We start from the raw sequence: 15,108 nt of genomic DNA, 5'->3' as shown, positions 1-15,108 counted from the left end.
TGCAGGGGTGAAGTGTTGTGTGTGCTCAGTTTTTTTTTGTGTCTTTTTAGGGCTGCACTTGTGGCCTATGGAGGTTCCCAGGCGAGGGGTCTGATTGGAGCTACAGCTGCCAGCCTACACCACAGCCACAGCCACCTGGGATCCGAGCCGCATCTGTGAATTACACCACTTTTGGCAATGCCATATCAAGCCTGCATCCTCATGGTTTCTTCAGTCAGCTTCATTAACTACTGAGCCATGAAGGGCACTCTGGTGTGCACTTGATGTGGTTGTCGTTGGGCTCTGACGCAGGTGTGCAGAGTCTGTTTAAGGGAAGTGCTTCCCGAGCCCATGGCCTTGGAGGTCCACCGCCTCCTGCTTTTGTGTTCTTTCGCCCAGCCTCCCTCTGCAGAGATGCAGCTCGGCCTCCTAGAATGGAGCAGCCTTGTGTCAGAGACGCTGGAGGATGCGGGGTCCATGGAGATGGAAGCTGCCCGTACATCATGCTGACCGAACTTCTCTTGTCCTAAGGAGGGCATCTAGTGTCTTCCCCTCTTCTGTCCCTCCCCACACCTCTACTCTGAGGCTCTTTGCAGAAAGTTGGGCCAGTGTGTATGTTTAAGCCCAAACCTGTGTTGTTCCGCCTGGCCTGCCGGAGATCACTCCACTCCCGGCTCTTTTCCCTGGTCAATTGTGTACAGTGGTCATCTGGCTCACTTCTGGATTCTCTCTTTCCGGCAGCTTGGCCTCCTTCCCTGACTTCTCCACCTCCCTCTCACTGACCTCCTTTTACTCTGTTTTTTGACCTATTTCATTTCCTATTAGCCGTTCCTGTTTACATAAAGGGTACATAGATTTAAAGTTATTGGTTAAGGAGTTCCCATTGTGGCTCAGCAGGTTACAGACCTAATGTTGTCTCTGTGAGGATGCAGGTTTGATCCCTGGCCTCGCTCAGCACGTTGAGGATCTGGCGTTGCCGCAAGCTGCAGTGTAGGTCGAGGATGTGGCTGTGGCTAAGATCAGGTGTGGCTGTGGCTGTGGTCTAGGCCTTAGCTGCAGCTCTGATTTGACCCCTAGCCTGGGAACTTCCACATGCCACAGGTATGGCCCTAAAAATGAATGAATGAATGAATAAGTAAATAAAGTTATCAGTTAAAGCATAAACTGATTAAAAAGAAAAAAGGCCTGGAAATAGGATTGGTTGACTTTTTTGGATTGTAAGGGCTGATTATACTAGGGAGAAACTGTTTTATAAAATAACTCTACAGCGAAATGAATCTTATGCTTACAAGGTCTTGTGAGGATGTTCTGACCCGTGCCTGGAGCCCAGGGTAAATTTGAGAATGCTTTGTTTAAAGGTCTCATTCTGAGAAAATGGGAGTGGACTTAATGTAAACGAACTTAAATCTAAAGCGGTACCCTTCCTTATCCCAGCCCTCAGCACTCCGGGATGGTGACATTTTCCACCCTCCGATATAAGTGGGGAATGGTCAGCTTGTTAGGATTAACATCTGGCTGTGTAACAGAACAGATCTGAAGGAACAGAGGCTCAGTCAGGGCAGGCATTTTATCTCTCTTTCGTGTACTGAGGTCTGGAGGTGATCCCTTTCATCCCTGAGCCCAGGCCTTGTGTCTGGGACAGCGGCTAGAGGCACACCCAGCTCATGGACACCAGGCTGCAGGAGGGCACCAGGCTGCAGGAGGGCACCAGGCTGCAGGAGGGCGGGCTTCCTAGAAGCCCTGTCCTTGTATCTTGTTGGCCACACCCGAGAGGGAAGCGGGCAGCCCCACGCCAGCCGAAGCCGGAGCCCTGGGCCTGCTACCAAGGAGGAAGGGAAGAATGGACATTGGAAGCCGCCAGCTGTGTCTTGCCTGCAAGTTGTTATCTTTTTTTGGAAGATGAAGTTTTGTGCTTGTTGGGAAAGTGTTGGCAGATTGTTGGGAAAATTTCTGTGGGGAACTTCCTGTGGGGAAGCCGGGTGTTAGCTATCCAAAAACTTGAGGGCTTGTGACCTTTCTCACTTCCACATGGGCCTTCTTACTCGAGCCTGAAAAAGGTCCCTCGTCCCCTTGTGCCTTAATTTCCTCATTTAGAGAATAGAAGTGGTGGCAGCGGAGCCGAGTTCTCAGGGCCAGTGCTGAGGCTTGCCGACCGTGTTGCCATCCCCCAGGAGTCCCCCTAGGGTGGCTGGACCCGTGGGTGCGTCCCAAAGGCAAGGGCTGCCTGGGTGGGGGATTTCGGGAGAGTGCGAGATCCAGGTGAGGGCCCGCGGGCCAGATGCCCTGCATGGGAAGGAGCCCGGGAGGGGCGGCAGGTCTCTCCCACTGGAGCCTCCAGGCCTGGCGTGTCCAGCCTGGCCCTGAGCCCACCCCAGATGGGGCCCCTCCCTTGGGCTTGGGGGAGGGCTGGCCTTGCTGGCTGAGTTGAGAGGCATTACCCGGGTCTGTTGTATCTCTCTAGCCTCTCTCCCTCCTCATCCTGCCTTTCCTTTCAGGAGGGTGATCCCAAGGGCTGGTGCTCTCCCTGCTGAAGGAGTCTGATAACCAGTTTACTCGAGGTGTTAGTGAAATTGCCTCTTCTACTTTTTGAGGCCTTGGCGTTCTAAGAAGGATCAATGTGCCAGCAGTGCCTGTGCTAAAATGGCAGGCCCACGCGCAGGCACAGTTAGGGAAGCCTGAGCCTGCTTGTGCCACTAGCCACTGGGCATAAGCACCTATCTGCTGAATAGCTGGGTAAAGCCGGCCACGCCTGCCACCCCTGTCACCATCCCTCCGCCCCAGCCCCAGGTGTGTGAGCCTCTCCTGTGCTCCCACACTGGCTCTGCACCAGCTCTGCCTGCACTTACACTTGTGCACACGCACCTTTTGTGTACGCACCCACACCCACACACTCCAAAGGAGGTGGTAGCCCCCAGAAGTTGAGCTCTTGGAGGGGCTACATGCCGCTCTCTGGCTGACCAGACTCCCTGGCAGTTGGGGCTGGCTGTGCCTGTGTTCAGGCCTTTTTTTTTTTTTTTTTTTTCTTTTTAGGGCCGTACCCACAGCATGTGGAGGTTCCCAGACTAGGGGTCAAACTGGAGCTGTAGCCACCGGCCTATGCCACAGCCACAGCCACAGCAACTCGGGATCCAAGCCACATCTGCGACCTACACCACAGCTCATGGCAATGCCGGATCCTTAACCCACCGAGTGAGGCCAGGGATCGAACCAGCAACCTCATGGTTCCTAGTCAGATTCATTTGTGCTGCGCCATGACAGGAATTCCTGTGTTCAAGTCTTTACAGAGAAACACTCCCTGAATTCCTGCTTCCGAAACCAGGAACTTGGTTTTATGTTTCCGAAACTGATGATGAAATTTTGCTCATCTGTAACAAGTTTTTCGTAGGTTTGAAAGACATTTTAATTTCATGTTTAGAAAGGCAGGCCTCATCTAGTGGCCCTCTCTCGCTTTGTCTACCTGGGTGGTGCTGGCAGGTTGTGGATGTACGTGGCATCTTTCCCCATTTTTCTCTGGCACGCATTGCCACTCTAGGCTGGTGCTCTTCTTCCAGATCGTCCTGCTGTCCAGCTCTTTCTCAGTAAAAACAATTTTTTTTTTTTCATATTGAGGGTGAATGTTTTGCTGAAAGGAGGTGGCCATCAGACTTCATAGAACTGCCTTCTCTCAGCCTCACAGTGTGCCTCTCCCTATGTTATTTGGGACTTGCCTTCCCTATCCTTAGGGGCTGCGGGTGGACGTCTGGCCCCAGTGACCAGATGCTGCACATGTTTTTCAGAGGAACCAGACTATTGGGACACCTCAAGTGTGACTGCAGAAAGTGAGGCCCCGGCCAGGAGGGAAGTGGTTCTGATTTCCACGTTGTGTCTCCCACTCTTAAAGGGGAAGCACACGTTGTGTGGCCCCTAGCCTGGTAACCCTTGCTGGGGACCTAGCGGGAACCCAGGCAACATCTGTGTTCAAGAGTATGACATTACAGGCCCAGAGTCACCCACAATGTGAAGGGGGCTTCCAGGGGTGCAGAATGTGGTCCTTGGCTGGGATCGCGTGGTGCTCGGCAGAGCCGTGCCCTCTGCAAATGATACCCAGTGTGGGGCATGATGGTGGGCAGGTCCAGACTGCCCAGGGGAGGGAGTTACACTGACTGAGAGGGCCTGGGTCAGGAGCTCACCCTTTCTTAAAATTTTTTGGCTGCACCCATGGTATTCATAAGTTCCCAGGCCAGGGATCACACCTGAACCACAGCAGTGACCCAAACCACAGCAATGACAACACCAGATCCTTAACTGCTAGGCCACCAGGGAACTTGCAAGGGCTCACTCTTGATGCTGGGGAATTAGACAGCATTATTGCCTGGCGTGGGTCTCTGTACCACGTTGCCCATCAACAGAGTGGCTGGAGAGGGTGGGTGGTGTGGTGACTTCAGTGGCCTGCAGGCAGCTGTTGTTGGGAGGGAGGGGGTGAGTGCCGGGCAGCTGAGAGGAGAAGCAGCACCTAGTAAACTAACCTACTACAGGCACCCTGAAGGCTGGTGTGTGGAGTGCGGAGCAGCTGCATCTCCCATGCCCCACGCTGCTGGGGAGGCCCTCTCACCCTCTCCTCCTTGGTTTGTGGTCCTTAACAGTGACTCCTTAAGGGTCTGGAGGAATTGCCAAAGACCTTCTCTTCTGCTTTACTGCATCTTACGGGGACGTTGTGGCCCACGTGGCATCTGCAAGAGTGACATTTGTTCTCAGGGGACATGCCTAGTGGTCATAATAGATCTGGGGTGTCCTAAGACGTAAGTGTCCTTTAGGGCAGGAACAGTAGTTCAGTTTCCCTCGAATCCCCAGAGTGTCCTACTGTGCCTGGCACAGAATAGGTGTATAATCAGCGTCTGTGGAGTGAATGAAAGAACAGTGATCAGAGGTCACTGTTAAAAGTGCAGGAAAAGCCTGTCTCTCCTGGGAAGAGGGCCCGTTTCCCAGAGGTGAAGTTGGGGTCCAGTCTAACTTGGGAGAGTGAAGTGAGACCGGAGCCCGTGGTCCCCCAAGTAAGTTCTCTAGGTGAAACTGAACCTGTCAGTTGTCCCCCGTCCCTGATGTGTCCCTGCGGTGCAGTGACATTTCGTGTCTGCGGCACACAGTGCTCTCACCCACTGGCCAGAATCTGGGGCTGCTTCTGCTCCTCCAGCCTTGTCAGCCTGCATGTTTTCTTGCTCCATTTACTCAGCTTCAAGGAGGAGGTGTGTTTCCATCTGCGCAGGGTCCTGAGTGCGGTCACAGGAACTAGAAGACTGGGAGAAGCCAGGAGGGTGAGGTGCAGGGCAATGGGGCATCTCTGCCCTGGGCCTCAACAGGCTTCAGGGAGAGAGGAGGTGTGTGTCCAGGGCAGGGGTGGTGGCTGGAGCTGGGCGTTCAAGAGACAAGTGTGGGCAGGAGTGGGGGTACAGGTGGGGAAGGAGGCTCAGGAGAGGTGGGCCTGGCTCGAGATTTGGGATTTGTTCAGACTTGTAAATTCTGTTTTGCTTGTTATTTTATTTTAACTTAAACATAGTTGAATGTCGTTGTTGTTTTAAATGACAATCAGCTCCCTAGTCTTCTCAGTGGTTCAAGGAGCCCCTTGGACAGCAGTGGTTCTGATGACCACCCCTATGCTCTAACCAGGTTCATGGGCTGAAATTGGCCTCCTGGTCTCTACTTGGGGTTGGAACAGCAGGCATGGGCCCCACAGTTCACCAAGACTGAGTTGACAGTGGGCCTGGTGCTGGCCAGCATGCCCAGCCATAGGCAGGTTGCCCCCAGAGCCTGCGGGAGTGGCTGTGAAGCCATGGCTCTGAAATGATAGTAAGAAACCTGTCCTGGGGAAGAATATTCCTAACTTCGTGTGATAACTGGGCTGTGAGCAAGAGGAAGCACTGGGGTGTGAAGACCCCCAGAGATATGGGTTCCTAGACATGGATATAGAGTCTCGGGGTTCTCGCCCTGAGATGAAACAGCTGGGTGGCAGCTTTGGTGGCCCCGTGTTCTCCTGTGACCTTGCGGGCTCTCTGCGCAGTGGATGCTGTGCTGACATAAAACATAATCAAGCCCATTGGCCAGTGGCTGGGGATGGGGATTTGGTCATGAGCAGTAATGGGGACAGGGCTTGGATCGTGCCCTAGGGCGTCTCTGAGATTCCAGGACTTGGAGCACAAAGGTCCTTGTGTCATGCGATGTGGTGATGTCATCAGGGAGGAAGCCGGAGCAGGAGGTGCCCAGGTGGGGAAGAGGGAAGAGAAGGCAGAGCGCCAGGGGCACTGGTGCTGGAGGGCGATGGAAACCGTTGGCAGCAGCAGGTGCAGCCCTGCCCTCCTCCACCTCTCACCTACTGGGGTGACACCACCCCAGAGTAGGGCCCCCTCAAGTCCCCTGCCCTTGTAGAAGTGTTGCTTGGCTGGAGTGCTCAAAACCTGCCCATACTTAGCTTGATTTGACAACTTGGATGGCATTTTAGGTTATGTTTCACAATAGGCGTTTGTTTCCATGGTTCAAAAATTATGAGGCACCGCAGGCTATATGGTAAAGTCTACCTGCTGCTCCACCCCCTGGCCACCCAGGTCCCTCCCTGGAGACACAGTGCCATGTGCTTCTCATGTGTCCTTCTGCAGGGCTTCTGTGCCTAAGTCAGCAAGTGTGTGTCCATTGTATGTGTCAGTATGTTCACGTTGACCTTTTCCCTGCATCCATGGTATCTGCTCCACGTTCACCGGGCCCTCCCCTTCTCCCCTGCCTGTACCTCTGCACATGGAAGCATAGTTCCTCTTTGTTTGGCCCAGCTGCATAGTGACCCCTGCCAGGTGGTGCTGTAGGTTCTGTAAGCAGAGCTCTCTCTGTTTTTGGCCGCAGCGTGGTTGACTTGGCTGTGGGTTGATGTGGGATCTCAGTTCCCAGAGCAGGGATTGAACCCGGACTACAGCAGTGCAAGCTCCAAATCCTAACCACTGGACCCCCAAGGGAGCTCTCTAAGCAGAGCTCTTTCGATGAGTGGTGGGCTCTTTCCAGCCTGAGGTTGGCACAAATGTATTAACTGCACCATCTTTTTTTCTTTCTTTTCTGGCTACCCCTGCGGCATAAGGAGTTCCCAGGCCAGGGATCAAATCCGAGCCTCAGTTGTGAGCTAAGCTGCAGATGCAGCAATGCCGGATCCTTAACCCACTATGCTGGGCCAGAGAGCAAACCTGCGTCCCAGCTCTCCAGAGATGTTGCTGATCCCATTGCGCCGCAGCGGGAACTCCGGCTGCTCCATTTTGTTCCGAGGTGTGGACCGAGTTGTTACCCTAGCTGGAGGGCATGTTGGGGTAGTTGATGTTGGGGTGATGTTCCTCATTTCCTGCACTTCTCACCTGGCTTGTAGCTTTTTCTTGGGTAGGTATTATTATTTGTAGGATACACCTTCTGATTATAAACTGACATTTTTCTTTTTCTTTTTTGGTCTTTTTAGGGCTGCACCTGCAGCATATTGGAAGTTCCCAGGCTAGGGATCAAATTGGAGCAGCAGCTACTGGCCTACGCCACAGCCAGAGCAACGCCCGATCTAAGCTGCATCTGTGACCTTTGCCGTAGCTTGTGGCAACACAGGATCCTTAACCCACTGCGCTAGACCAGGAATCAAACCCTCATCCTCATGGATACTAGTTGGGTTCATTACTGCTGAGCCACAGTAGGAACTCAACAGCAACCTTTCAGACTAACCCAGAACATCCCAAATAACCTTGTCAAGGCCACCTTGACCTCAGCTTCAAGAAGAGTGGCTCTGAGGGGCTCTCCTGCCTGGCCCGCCACAGGGTTGAGTAGCAGGTGCCGCAGGAGGTTCTGTAGGGACATCTCTGACAGCCAGGCCCAGGAAGGCACAGTGTCTGAGGAATGGAGCTGAGCTCTTGCTGTGATGGTATCTGGCACAGCAGCTGCACCCACCATCTCACCATGTGTCTGAAACGGGCCCTGTAAATACAGTGTTTCAGAGTCATGTTGGATGCTTGTCGTTAGCTTCTAAGTCTCTGAGGTGGCCTGGGTAGTTTACCCCCATACTGGATGTGTAGTGATATCACACAGCAGCCTTGTGCAGGAGGGGATGTCTGCAAGGCCCCAAAGGCCTGGGAGGCAGGGTAGTGGAGGCTCCTGGGCCATGCCTGCTGCTGGCATTCCCTCTTCTGGGGGGGCTCAGACCCAGGGCCAGGGACCCGGGGCTGCTCCAGAGAGCAGGGTGTGGTGATGACCCCACAGTGCTCACAGATGTGTGGTGGGAGGCTGCACATAGGCCCCTGGGCAGGATCTCGAAGGACAAGTCCAAGGTGCGAGGCCCCCGTGGGAGTGGTGGGCAGGTGATGTTAGATAGGATCCCCCAGGGTGTGCAGTGCCCGGGCTGAGGATTGCTGAGTGCCGAGGTGGCTCCTCCTGACCGTGGCTCTGTCCAGCACACTGCTGTCCACTCTCTGCCCTGCTAGTGGCTTGTCAGCTAGCCCCAGGCACCAGGCTCCCCTGAGTGAGCCCAGCCCTCGAACCCCTGCAAAAGGTCAGAGAAGAATGGGTGCAAAGAAGACATTTCCGAGGCCTGCAGATGGCTGCTTTCAGGAAGTGAATGGGCTTCCTCTTTCTGTTCATTTTTTCTTTAAAATACTGCTGAGGTTTTGAGGCTCTGCCCTGAGCTCTTTGTGGCTGAAGGCTGCTTGGCCTGAGAAAGGGATGGTCCCCACATCTCGTGCAGTCTTGAGTCAGGGTGGTGGGGCCCTGGCAGCCTGCCCACCGGCTCTGAAACTGAATGAGGGTGGGGGCAGAACGGCTACCAGGATGGGGCCTCGTCCGCGTGGAGCCCAGCAGTGGAGGAAGTGGGTTGGTTGCACGTCATGCATTTCAACATTGGAACCCAGCCTTCGAGAAGGAAAACGGAGAGCAGGGCAGTGGAGCCGGGGCTGAAGAAATGAAAAGAAGGGGACAGAGAGCCAGACTTTAAGCACCCTGTCTTTTGCTGGCTCTTTTCCCCAAGTGTCAGGGCAGGGCTCTCAGGCCCCACATCAGGAACCTGCCTCCTGCTCCTCCTCTGGTAGCCGCAGGGCCCATGGCTGAGGCAGGTGCTCTTGCTGCATTTATTCAAGGTAAGGGGGCCTTGATTACAGCTCTGGGTCAGGAGCACCTCCTCTGAGAGGTCAGCACAGGTCACCTGTGAAATAGATGAGTTATTATAGTGGGTGTTTAACACTATGCCTGTGGCCAAATTGTATTTTTATGCGGGATGAGAGAGTTTGGGCAGTCTTGGAAACTCCCCCTGGGGTCAGAATCAAGAGAGACAGTGTCCATGAAGGAGGCTTTTGAATGTCAGCAGGGGGATTGTAGCATCAGGCTGTAGCCCTTTGCATAGCTTGAAGGACTGGCTAGTGGTCCAGGGAGGTGACAGGAACCGTTCTTCACTGACTGTGGTTTTTGAATTCCCACCCAGTGCCAGGCACTGTCCTGGTGGCTTGACTCATGCTTCCCACTTAATCCCCTATCACTCTCCTAGGGCTGTGGTCACAAGTTCTTACAGACTTGGTGGCTTAAAATAACAGAAATTTATTCTCTGTATTTTTTAGTTTTCTTTTTAGGGCTGCACCTGTGGCATATGGAAGTTCCCAGGCTAGGGGTCTAATTAGAGCTGTAGCTGCTGGCCTACACCACAACCACAGCAATGCCAGATCCAAGTCACATCTGTGACCTACGCCACAGCTCAGGGCAATGCCAGATCCTTAGCCCACTTAGTGAAGCCAGGGATCGAACCTGCAACCTCATAGTTACTAGTCAAATTCGTTTTCGCTGAGCCATAGCGGGAACTCCAGAAATTTATTCTCTTAAGTTCTGGAGGCTAGAAGCCCAAATTAGCATCAGGGCCAAAATCAGGGTGTCAGCAGGGCCGCAGTAGCTGCAGAAGGGGGATCCATTCCTGCCTGGTGCAGAGTGGCTGGCATTCCTTGGCTCGTGGCCCCTTCTCCATCCAGCGCTGGCTATGGGACATCTTCTCTGAGCCTGTCACAGAGCTCTCTGCTCTTCTGTCTGAAATCTCCTGTAGCTTCCTTTTCTCAGGACATCTGTGATGGATTGAGGGCCCACCGTATAGTTACCAGGATGGTTTCTGTACCTCACATCCTCAGCTTAATCACATCTGTAGAGTCTGTGCCATGTAAATAATACCCACAGGATGCAGGGGTTAGAATGTGGACACCTGGACATCAGCTGGGTGAAGTAGTCTAGCAGGGATCCAGGTGTGGAGTCCTCACTCAGTGTGAGTTCCTGGTCCCGGCAAGGAGACGTCACGGGAGCAAGGCTGGGTGACGTGAGGATGGGTTATGTTAACACCCGAAAGAAATAGTGCACTGCCAGGTGTGCAGAGAGGTGACTTGTTGACATGACAAATGTTTGTTGGATGTCTGCCTGAGCAGGGAAGTCAGGTGGAAAAAGGGCAAGAATTGTAGACAAAGCACACAATTCCGGCCCTGGGGGAGGGGAGCTAGGGCATCGGCGTCTGTAAGGTCCTCTCCCAGTTGGGGACCAGAGGCGTTGTCTTTGATATGAAGATGGATAGATATGCCTCTACTACATGTATATTTATATTTATATATTATAAATATGGTGATGAAAATTCATGGTGATCCACGTTCCTGAATCTGTTCTGTGTCCTCAGTTCATCTTCCTTTTCTTCTCTCCTTGGCGACTGGTCCTGGGGCCCTGAGGCCCCTCAGTGACTAGTTGTGGGTCCTCTAAAGTCCCCTCAGTGGTCATGGTCCCCTCAGTGGCTGGTTGAGGGTCTCCTGAAGTTCCCTTGGTGACTGGTTGTGGGTCACCTGAGGTCCCCTCAATGTCTGACCGTGGGTCCTCTGAAGTCTCTTCAGTGTCTGGTCTTAGGTCCCCTGAAGTCCCCTCAGTGACTCATGGGTCACATGAGGTCCCCTCAGTGGCTGATTGTGTGACACCTGAGGTTCCCTCAGTAGATGGTTATAAGTCACCTGAGGTCCCCTCAGTGGTTGGTTGCAGGTTCCTGGAAGTCCCCTTAGTGGCTGGTTGTGTGTCACCTGAGGTCCCCTCAGTAGCTGGTTGTAAGTTAGCTCAGGTCCCCTCAGTGACTGGTTGTGGATCCCCTAAATTCCCATCAGCGACTGGTTTTGGGTCACCTGAGGTCCCCTCAGTAGCTGGTCATGGTCCCCTCAGTGGCTGGTTGTAAGTCACCTCAGGTCCCCTCAGTGACTGGTTGTGGGTCCCCTGAAGTCCCCTCAGTGACTGGTTTTGGATTACCTGAGGTCCCCTCAGTGGCTGGTTGTAAGTCACCTGAAGTCCCCTTAGTGGCTGGTTGTGGGCCCCCTGGGGTCCCCTTAGGTCCCCTCAGTGTCTGGTCCTGGGTCCCTGAAGCCTCCCAGATGCTGGCTCTTGGGTCCCTGATAACCACTTAGGCCCAGTTATCTCTTTCCCCAGGGAGTGGCCTGCTTCTTCACCTGTCTGTGCTGAGCCCCTGTTCAGGTGGGGCTCCTCCTGGTATGGCCCTAGCCTCTCCCCAGCCCTTGGGTGGAAAGCAGCCTGGCCTCGGGGCTCTGGTCTTGCTCTGACCCTCTGCTCCATGCCCTGGCTGGCCCTTCCCACCTAGCTGAGTCCTCACTTTGTCTCCCACATGTCTCGCCCTTCAGCTGCCTGAAGAGACCCCGTGTAGTGCAGTTTCCCCTCCTGAGCGCTTGCTGTGCGCATCCCCTGCTCCAGGCATCGTGAATTGCCCGCGCCCCGGAGCCTTGCTGAGTGCTGGCTGCAGTGCTCTGTCCCTCTGCATGGCTCCCCTGAGGACACATCTGCGTCTTCCCGTTTGGCAGGTGGGAGAACTGGGGATAGACCAGCCCCCAAGGTCACAGGGAGACAGGGTGCCAGCGGGTGACAGTGTCCGCCTGTGTCCTTTGTGACAGGGACCCACTGCTGTATTCCCTTTTCTCTCTCTAACTCTTGTCTCAGCTTGTGGATATTCTGACTGTTCTTAGGGAGTGCTGGGCTGCTGGTTTCTGAGCAGAGTTGGGGAGGGGGTTGCCTCACTTCCCCTTGGACACCTTGTGCCTGTACCGCACCGCCACCCCCACGTCTGTTTACTGTTCCCCACTCTGTAAACCTGGTATGTTTAACCCCTTTATCCTCTCCCTTCCCTGTGTTACCAGTTGCGACTGAGTCCTGCCGGCAGTGCTGGAGACACCCCCACTTGGGGCAGTGGGTGGCGTGGAGATCAAGCACCACCAGCTTGGAAGTGAGCAGAAAGGCTTTTCTCAGCCTCAGGGAGTCAATTCTGTGTGCTTGATGTAAAGCTTCTCTCCCTTAAGGAACAGAATTTCTGCATACGTCCCTACTCATACCCTCACATTTGATTTTTTTTTTGTATTTAGATGCTATGCAAACCCATGTTTGATGTTCTTGTATTACAATAGCATTTTTCTTATTTAAGTCAGCAAAAGGACAAATGAGTTAAATAGGCATTTGGTTCATAGCTTGGAAGCTTAAGTCCTGTCTTTGTGGTGATTTTATATGGAAAAAATATAATCTAGGTTCCAGATAATTTATAAATGGGCTTTTGGAAAGCAGGCTGTTGGTTGAACTGCCCCAAGTTCACTTTCACCTTTGTGGAATTCTAGAATGGAGTTTTAAAATTACTCATCACTGAAAGTGCTTTGTTTATTACTTTCTAATGCAATGAGACCATGAGCTAGTTTAACATGTGATAGCACTAAGTGGGATAATAGTGAAATTCTAAGGTTTGACAGTAAGGAGCTGAAAGCCTTTGGTACCCCAGTTTTGAGGTCTCAGTAAAGAAAATAGAAAAGTTAAAGGCGCCACCAGGGAGGGGTAACGAAGGAAGGAAGGGGAATAAAACCCAAACCAGACTCAGTTCTGTGTTGTGAGAGGGTGGCAGGTCACATTTCTACCCCTGAGACCTGCGGCATTTCCTTCTGGACCGTCTTGATCATGAATCCAATGAGGCTTCAGTTTGGAGGCAGAGTGGCATGGTTAAGATGGTGGAGGATTGAAGCTTTGTGGGTTCACGAGGGGACATAGTTCAGCTCATGGCTGGACATCAAGGGCCTGGAGATCTCACTACTGCAAACCCTGTCACTGGGGACGCCCAACCTGGGAGGCCTGTTGCTGAGATGGCAGAGAAGGAGCCAGCATGACAGGCCAGATGTGGGAATTCCCAGGAAAAGGAGCTGGGGTGTGGGGGTTAGAGAGGGAAGCAGAGTGGTGATGGGAGACACCCACCCTGGCAGCACGTTACGTTTACTGGTGGGGGCTGGTCTTGAAAGTACTGAAGTCATGAGGGCATTGGCACTTGTCACCTTTTTCTTGGGGTGCATCTGGAGCAGACATGGAGTTGGTCATAAGGTGCACCTGGAGCAGAGAGCGCTGAGCCCTAGAAGTTTAGAACTTGGGCCTATGACCTGGATCAGCCTGTTTTGAAGCTCAGCATCCCCACCTGTCACAGGCAAGAGCTGGGTGATGATGGCTGAGTGCAGAGTGCTGTTCTGGGTGCCAGGGCCTCTGAGGCTGGGGTGGCTGATGCTCTAATATGAAGGGGCAGGTGGCAGAGGGCCTCCCTGTCCCCTCTCCCTTCCAGGTCTCACCTGGTGAAACCACAACCCTGTAATAGCTGCTTCTCGACCAGTGCGCTGTGCTGGAGAACCCACAGCCACATTGGTGGGTCTCGGAGTTTATGACCACAGGGCGTGGCCGCCTGGCTCTCAGAGCTTATTTCCCCACCCTCCTGGATGAGGGAGCAGCCAGTTTTTTATGGAAAGGGCTGGAGATTTAATATTTGGGGCTTGGTGGGCCTTGCAAGCCCTGTCACAGCACCACTGAACTCTGCTGTTGTAGCACGAAAGTGGCAGAGGGCAGTAGATAGACAAATGGACCTGACTGTGTCCAATAAATGTAATTTTCAAAAAGCAAACAGTGGGCGGGCTTTAGCCCTTGGACCGCAGCCTGCTGATCCCTGTCCTAGACCATGAACTCATACTTTCTCCTCCCCCCACCATGCTGGCCTTGCTTCCAGTTGCCGGAGAAAGCAGGCAGCTCTGTGCACTGACCAGCATCTGCACCACGGGCTCGGCCTCCCAGCCTCCCGTCCCCTCTCCGTGGTCAGTCCCTAGACTTTGTTCTCAGGGGCCTGTCAGTGTCATCACATCACTCCCACATCCTGGAAGCCTTCTCCTCCCAGTTCCCGGGACCCCTCCCTCCAGCTTGCCCTCCTGTCACACGCAGTCTCCTTGGCCCACTATTCCTGCACCCCAGTGTTGCCCAGGGCCCTGTCCGGGACCTGTCCTTCCCGGCCCCCCCCCGGCATCTCATCCATTCTGGGGTTTTAGTCACCGTTTATAGGCTGATGACTCCTAAACCGACTCACCTGGTCCAGATGTCTTTCCCGGACACCAGGCCCTTCTGACAGGAAGCAGCTCAGACTTAACCAGACTCATGCCTGTGCCTCCTTCCTTGCCTCCGAGTGACCACAGGCTCCGGGTGCTCAGGGGTTCTGTGAAGCCTCTTTGTCCGTGCATCATCTCTGTAGGAAGTCCTGCTGCTGCTTCAGGGCACACGCACTGCTCCTGCTTTGGGTCCCACCTTTGCCTCTGTTGTCAGGTTGTCCGTCTACAGTCTTCCTGCTCCATCTGTTTCTAGCAGAACCCCTGAGGGGCTTTGAGGAGCAAAGTCAGACAAGCTCATGCCTCTGCTCAGAACCCTCCAGAGGCTTCTCACTTGAGTAAAGCCAGTGTCACGAGGCCACTTCGCGTGCCCCCCGCCATCTGCTCTCCCTGCTCCTGCCTCAGGCTGCTTGCCCGTCTGCCTGGCATCTCTTCCCTCAGACACCCTCGTGGCTGACCTGCTCATGTAGCTTCTTTGGGTCTCTGTTCAAATGTCCACTTCTAAGAAGGCCCATCCCAACAACTGTATTAAAATCACTCCCCTGCCCCTCCCCCGCCTTGCCCAGCCACCTCTGCCCAGTGGCCTGGACCCCTCCGTGGGTGCCTGAGGACCATGACGTTGGCACAGGATGGACCCTACATGAGGCCCTAGGCCCAGGTGGCTGGTTCCAGATCCCCTTTGTTAGGGCATGGCCATGTTTGCAGCAGG

At 53.9% G+C, this 15,108-nt stretch overlaps 1 protein-coding gene across 33 annotated transcripts in view; it reads left to right on the top strand.

Moving 5' to 3' along the window:
- The window catches only part of INPP4A (inositol polyphosphate-4-phosphatase type I A), a 123,410-nt gene that overhangs the window by 10,174 nt on the left and 98,128 nt on the right, over nt 1-15,108 (top strand). For 9 of the 33 annotated variants that reach the window (XM_085015395.1, XM_085015389.1, XM_085015380.1 and 6 more), the window contains exon 1: nt 8,850-9,089. The exons of the other annotated variants lie outside the window; for them this stretch is intronic. The gene's annotated coding sequence lies outside the window, so the exon portion shown is untranslated. Of the gene's footprint in view, nt 1-8,849; nt 9,090-15,108 lie in introns of those variants that run through there. 33 annotated transcript variants of the gene reach the window in all.

The sequence above is a fragment of the Sus scrofa genome, chromosome 3 (assembly GCF_054392235.1).
Source record: "Sus scrofa isolate SSC_HxYL_T2T_F1_AM1 chromosome 3, Sscrofa_HxYL_maternal_Yorkshire_Landrace_v2.0, whole genome shotgun sequence".
In the NCBI taxonomy this organism is placed as follows: Eukaryota; Metazoa; Chordata; class Mammalia; order Artiodactyla; family Suidae; genus Sus; species Sus scrofa.
Note: the sequence above shows the minus strand (reverse complement) of the source record. Positions and strands in the feature narration are given on the sequence as shown.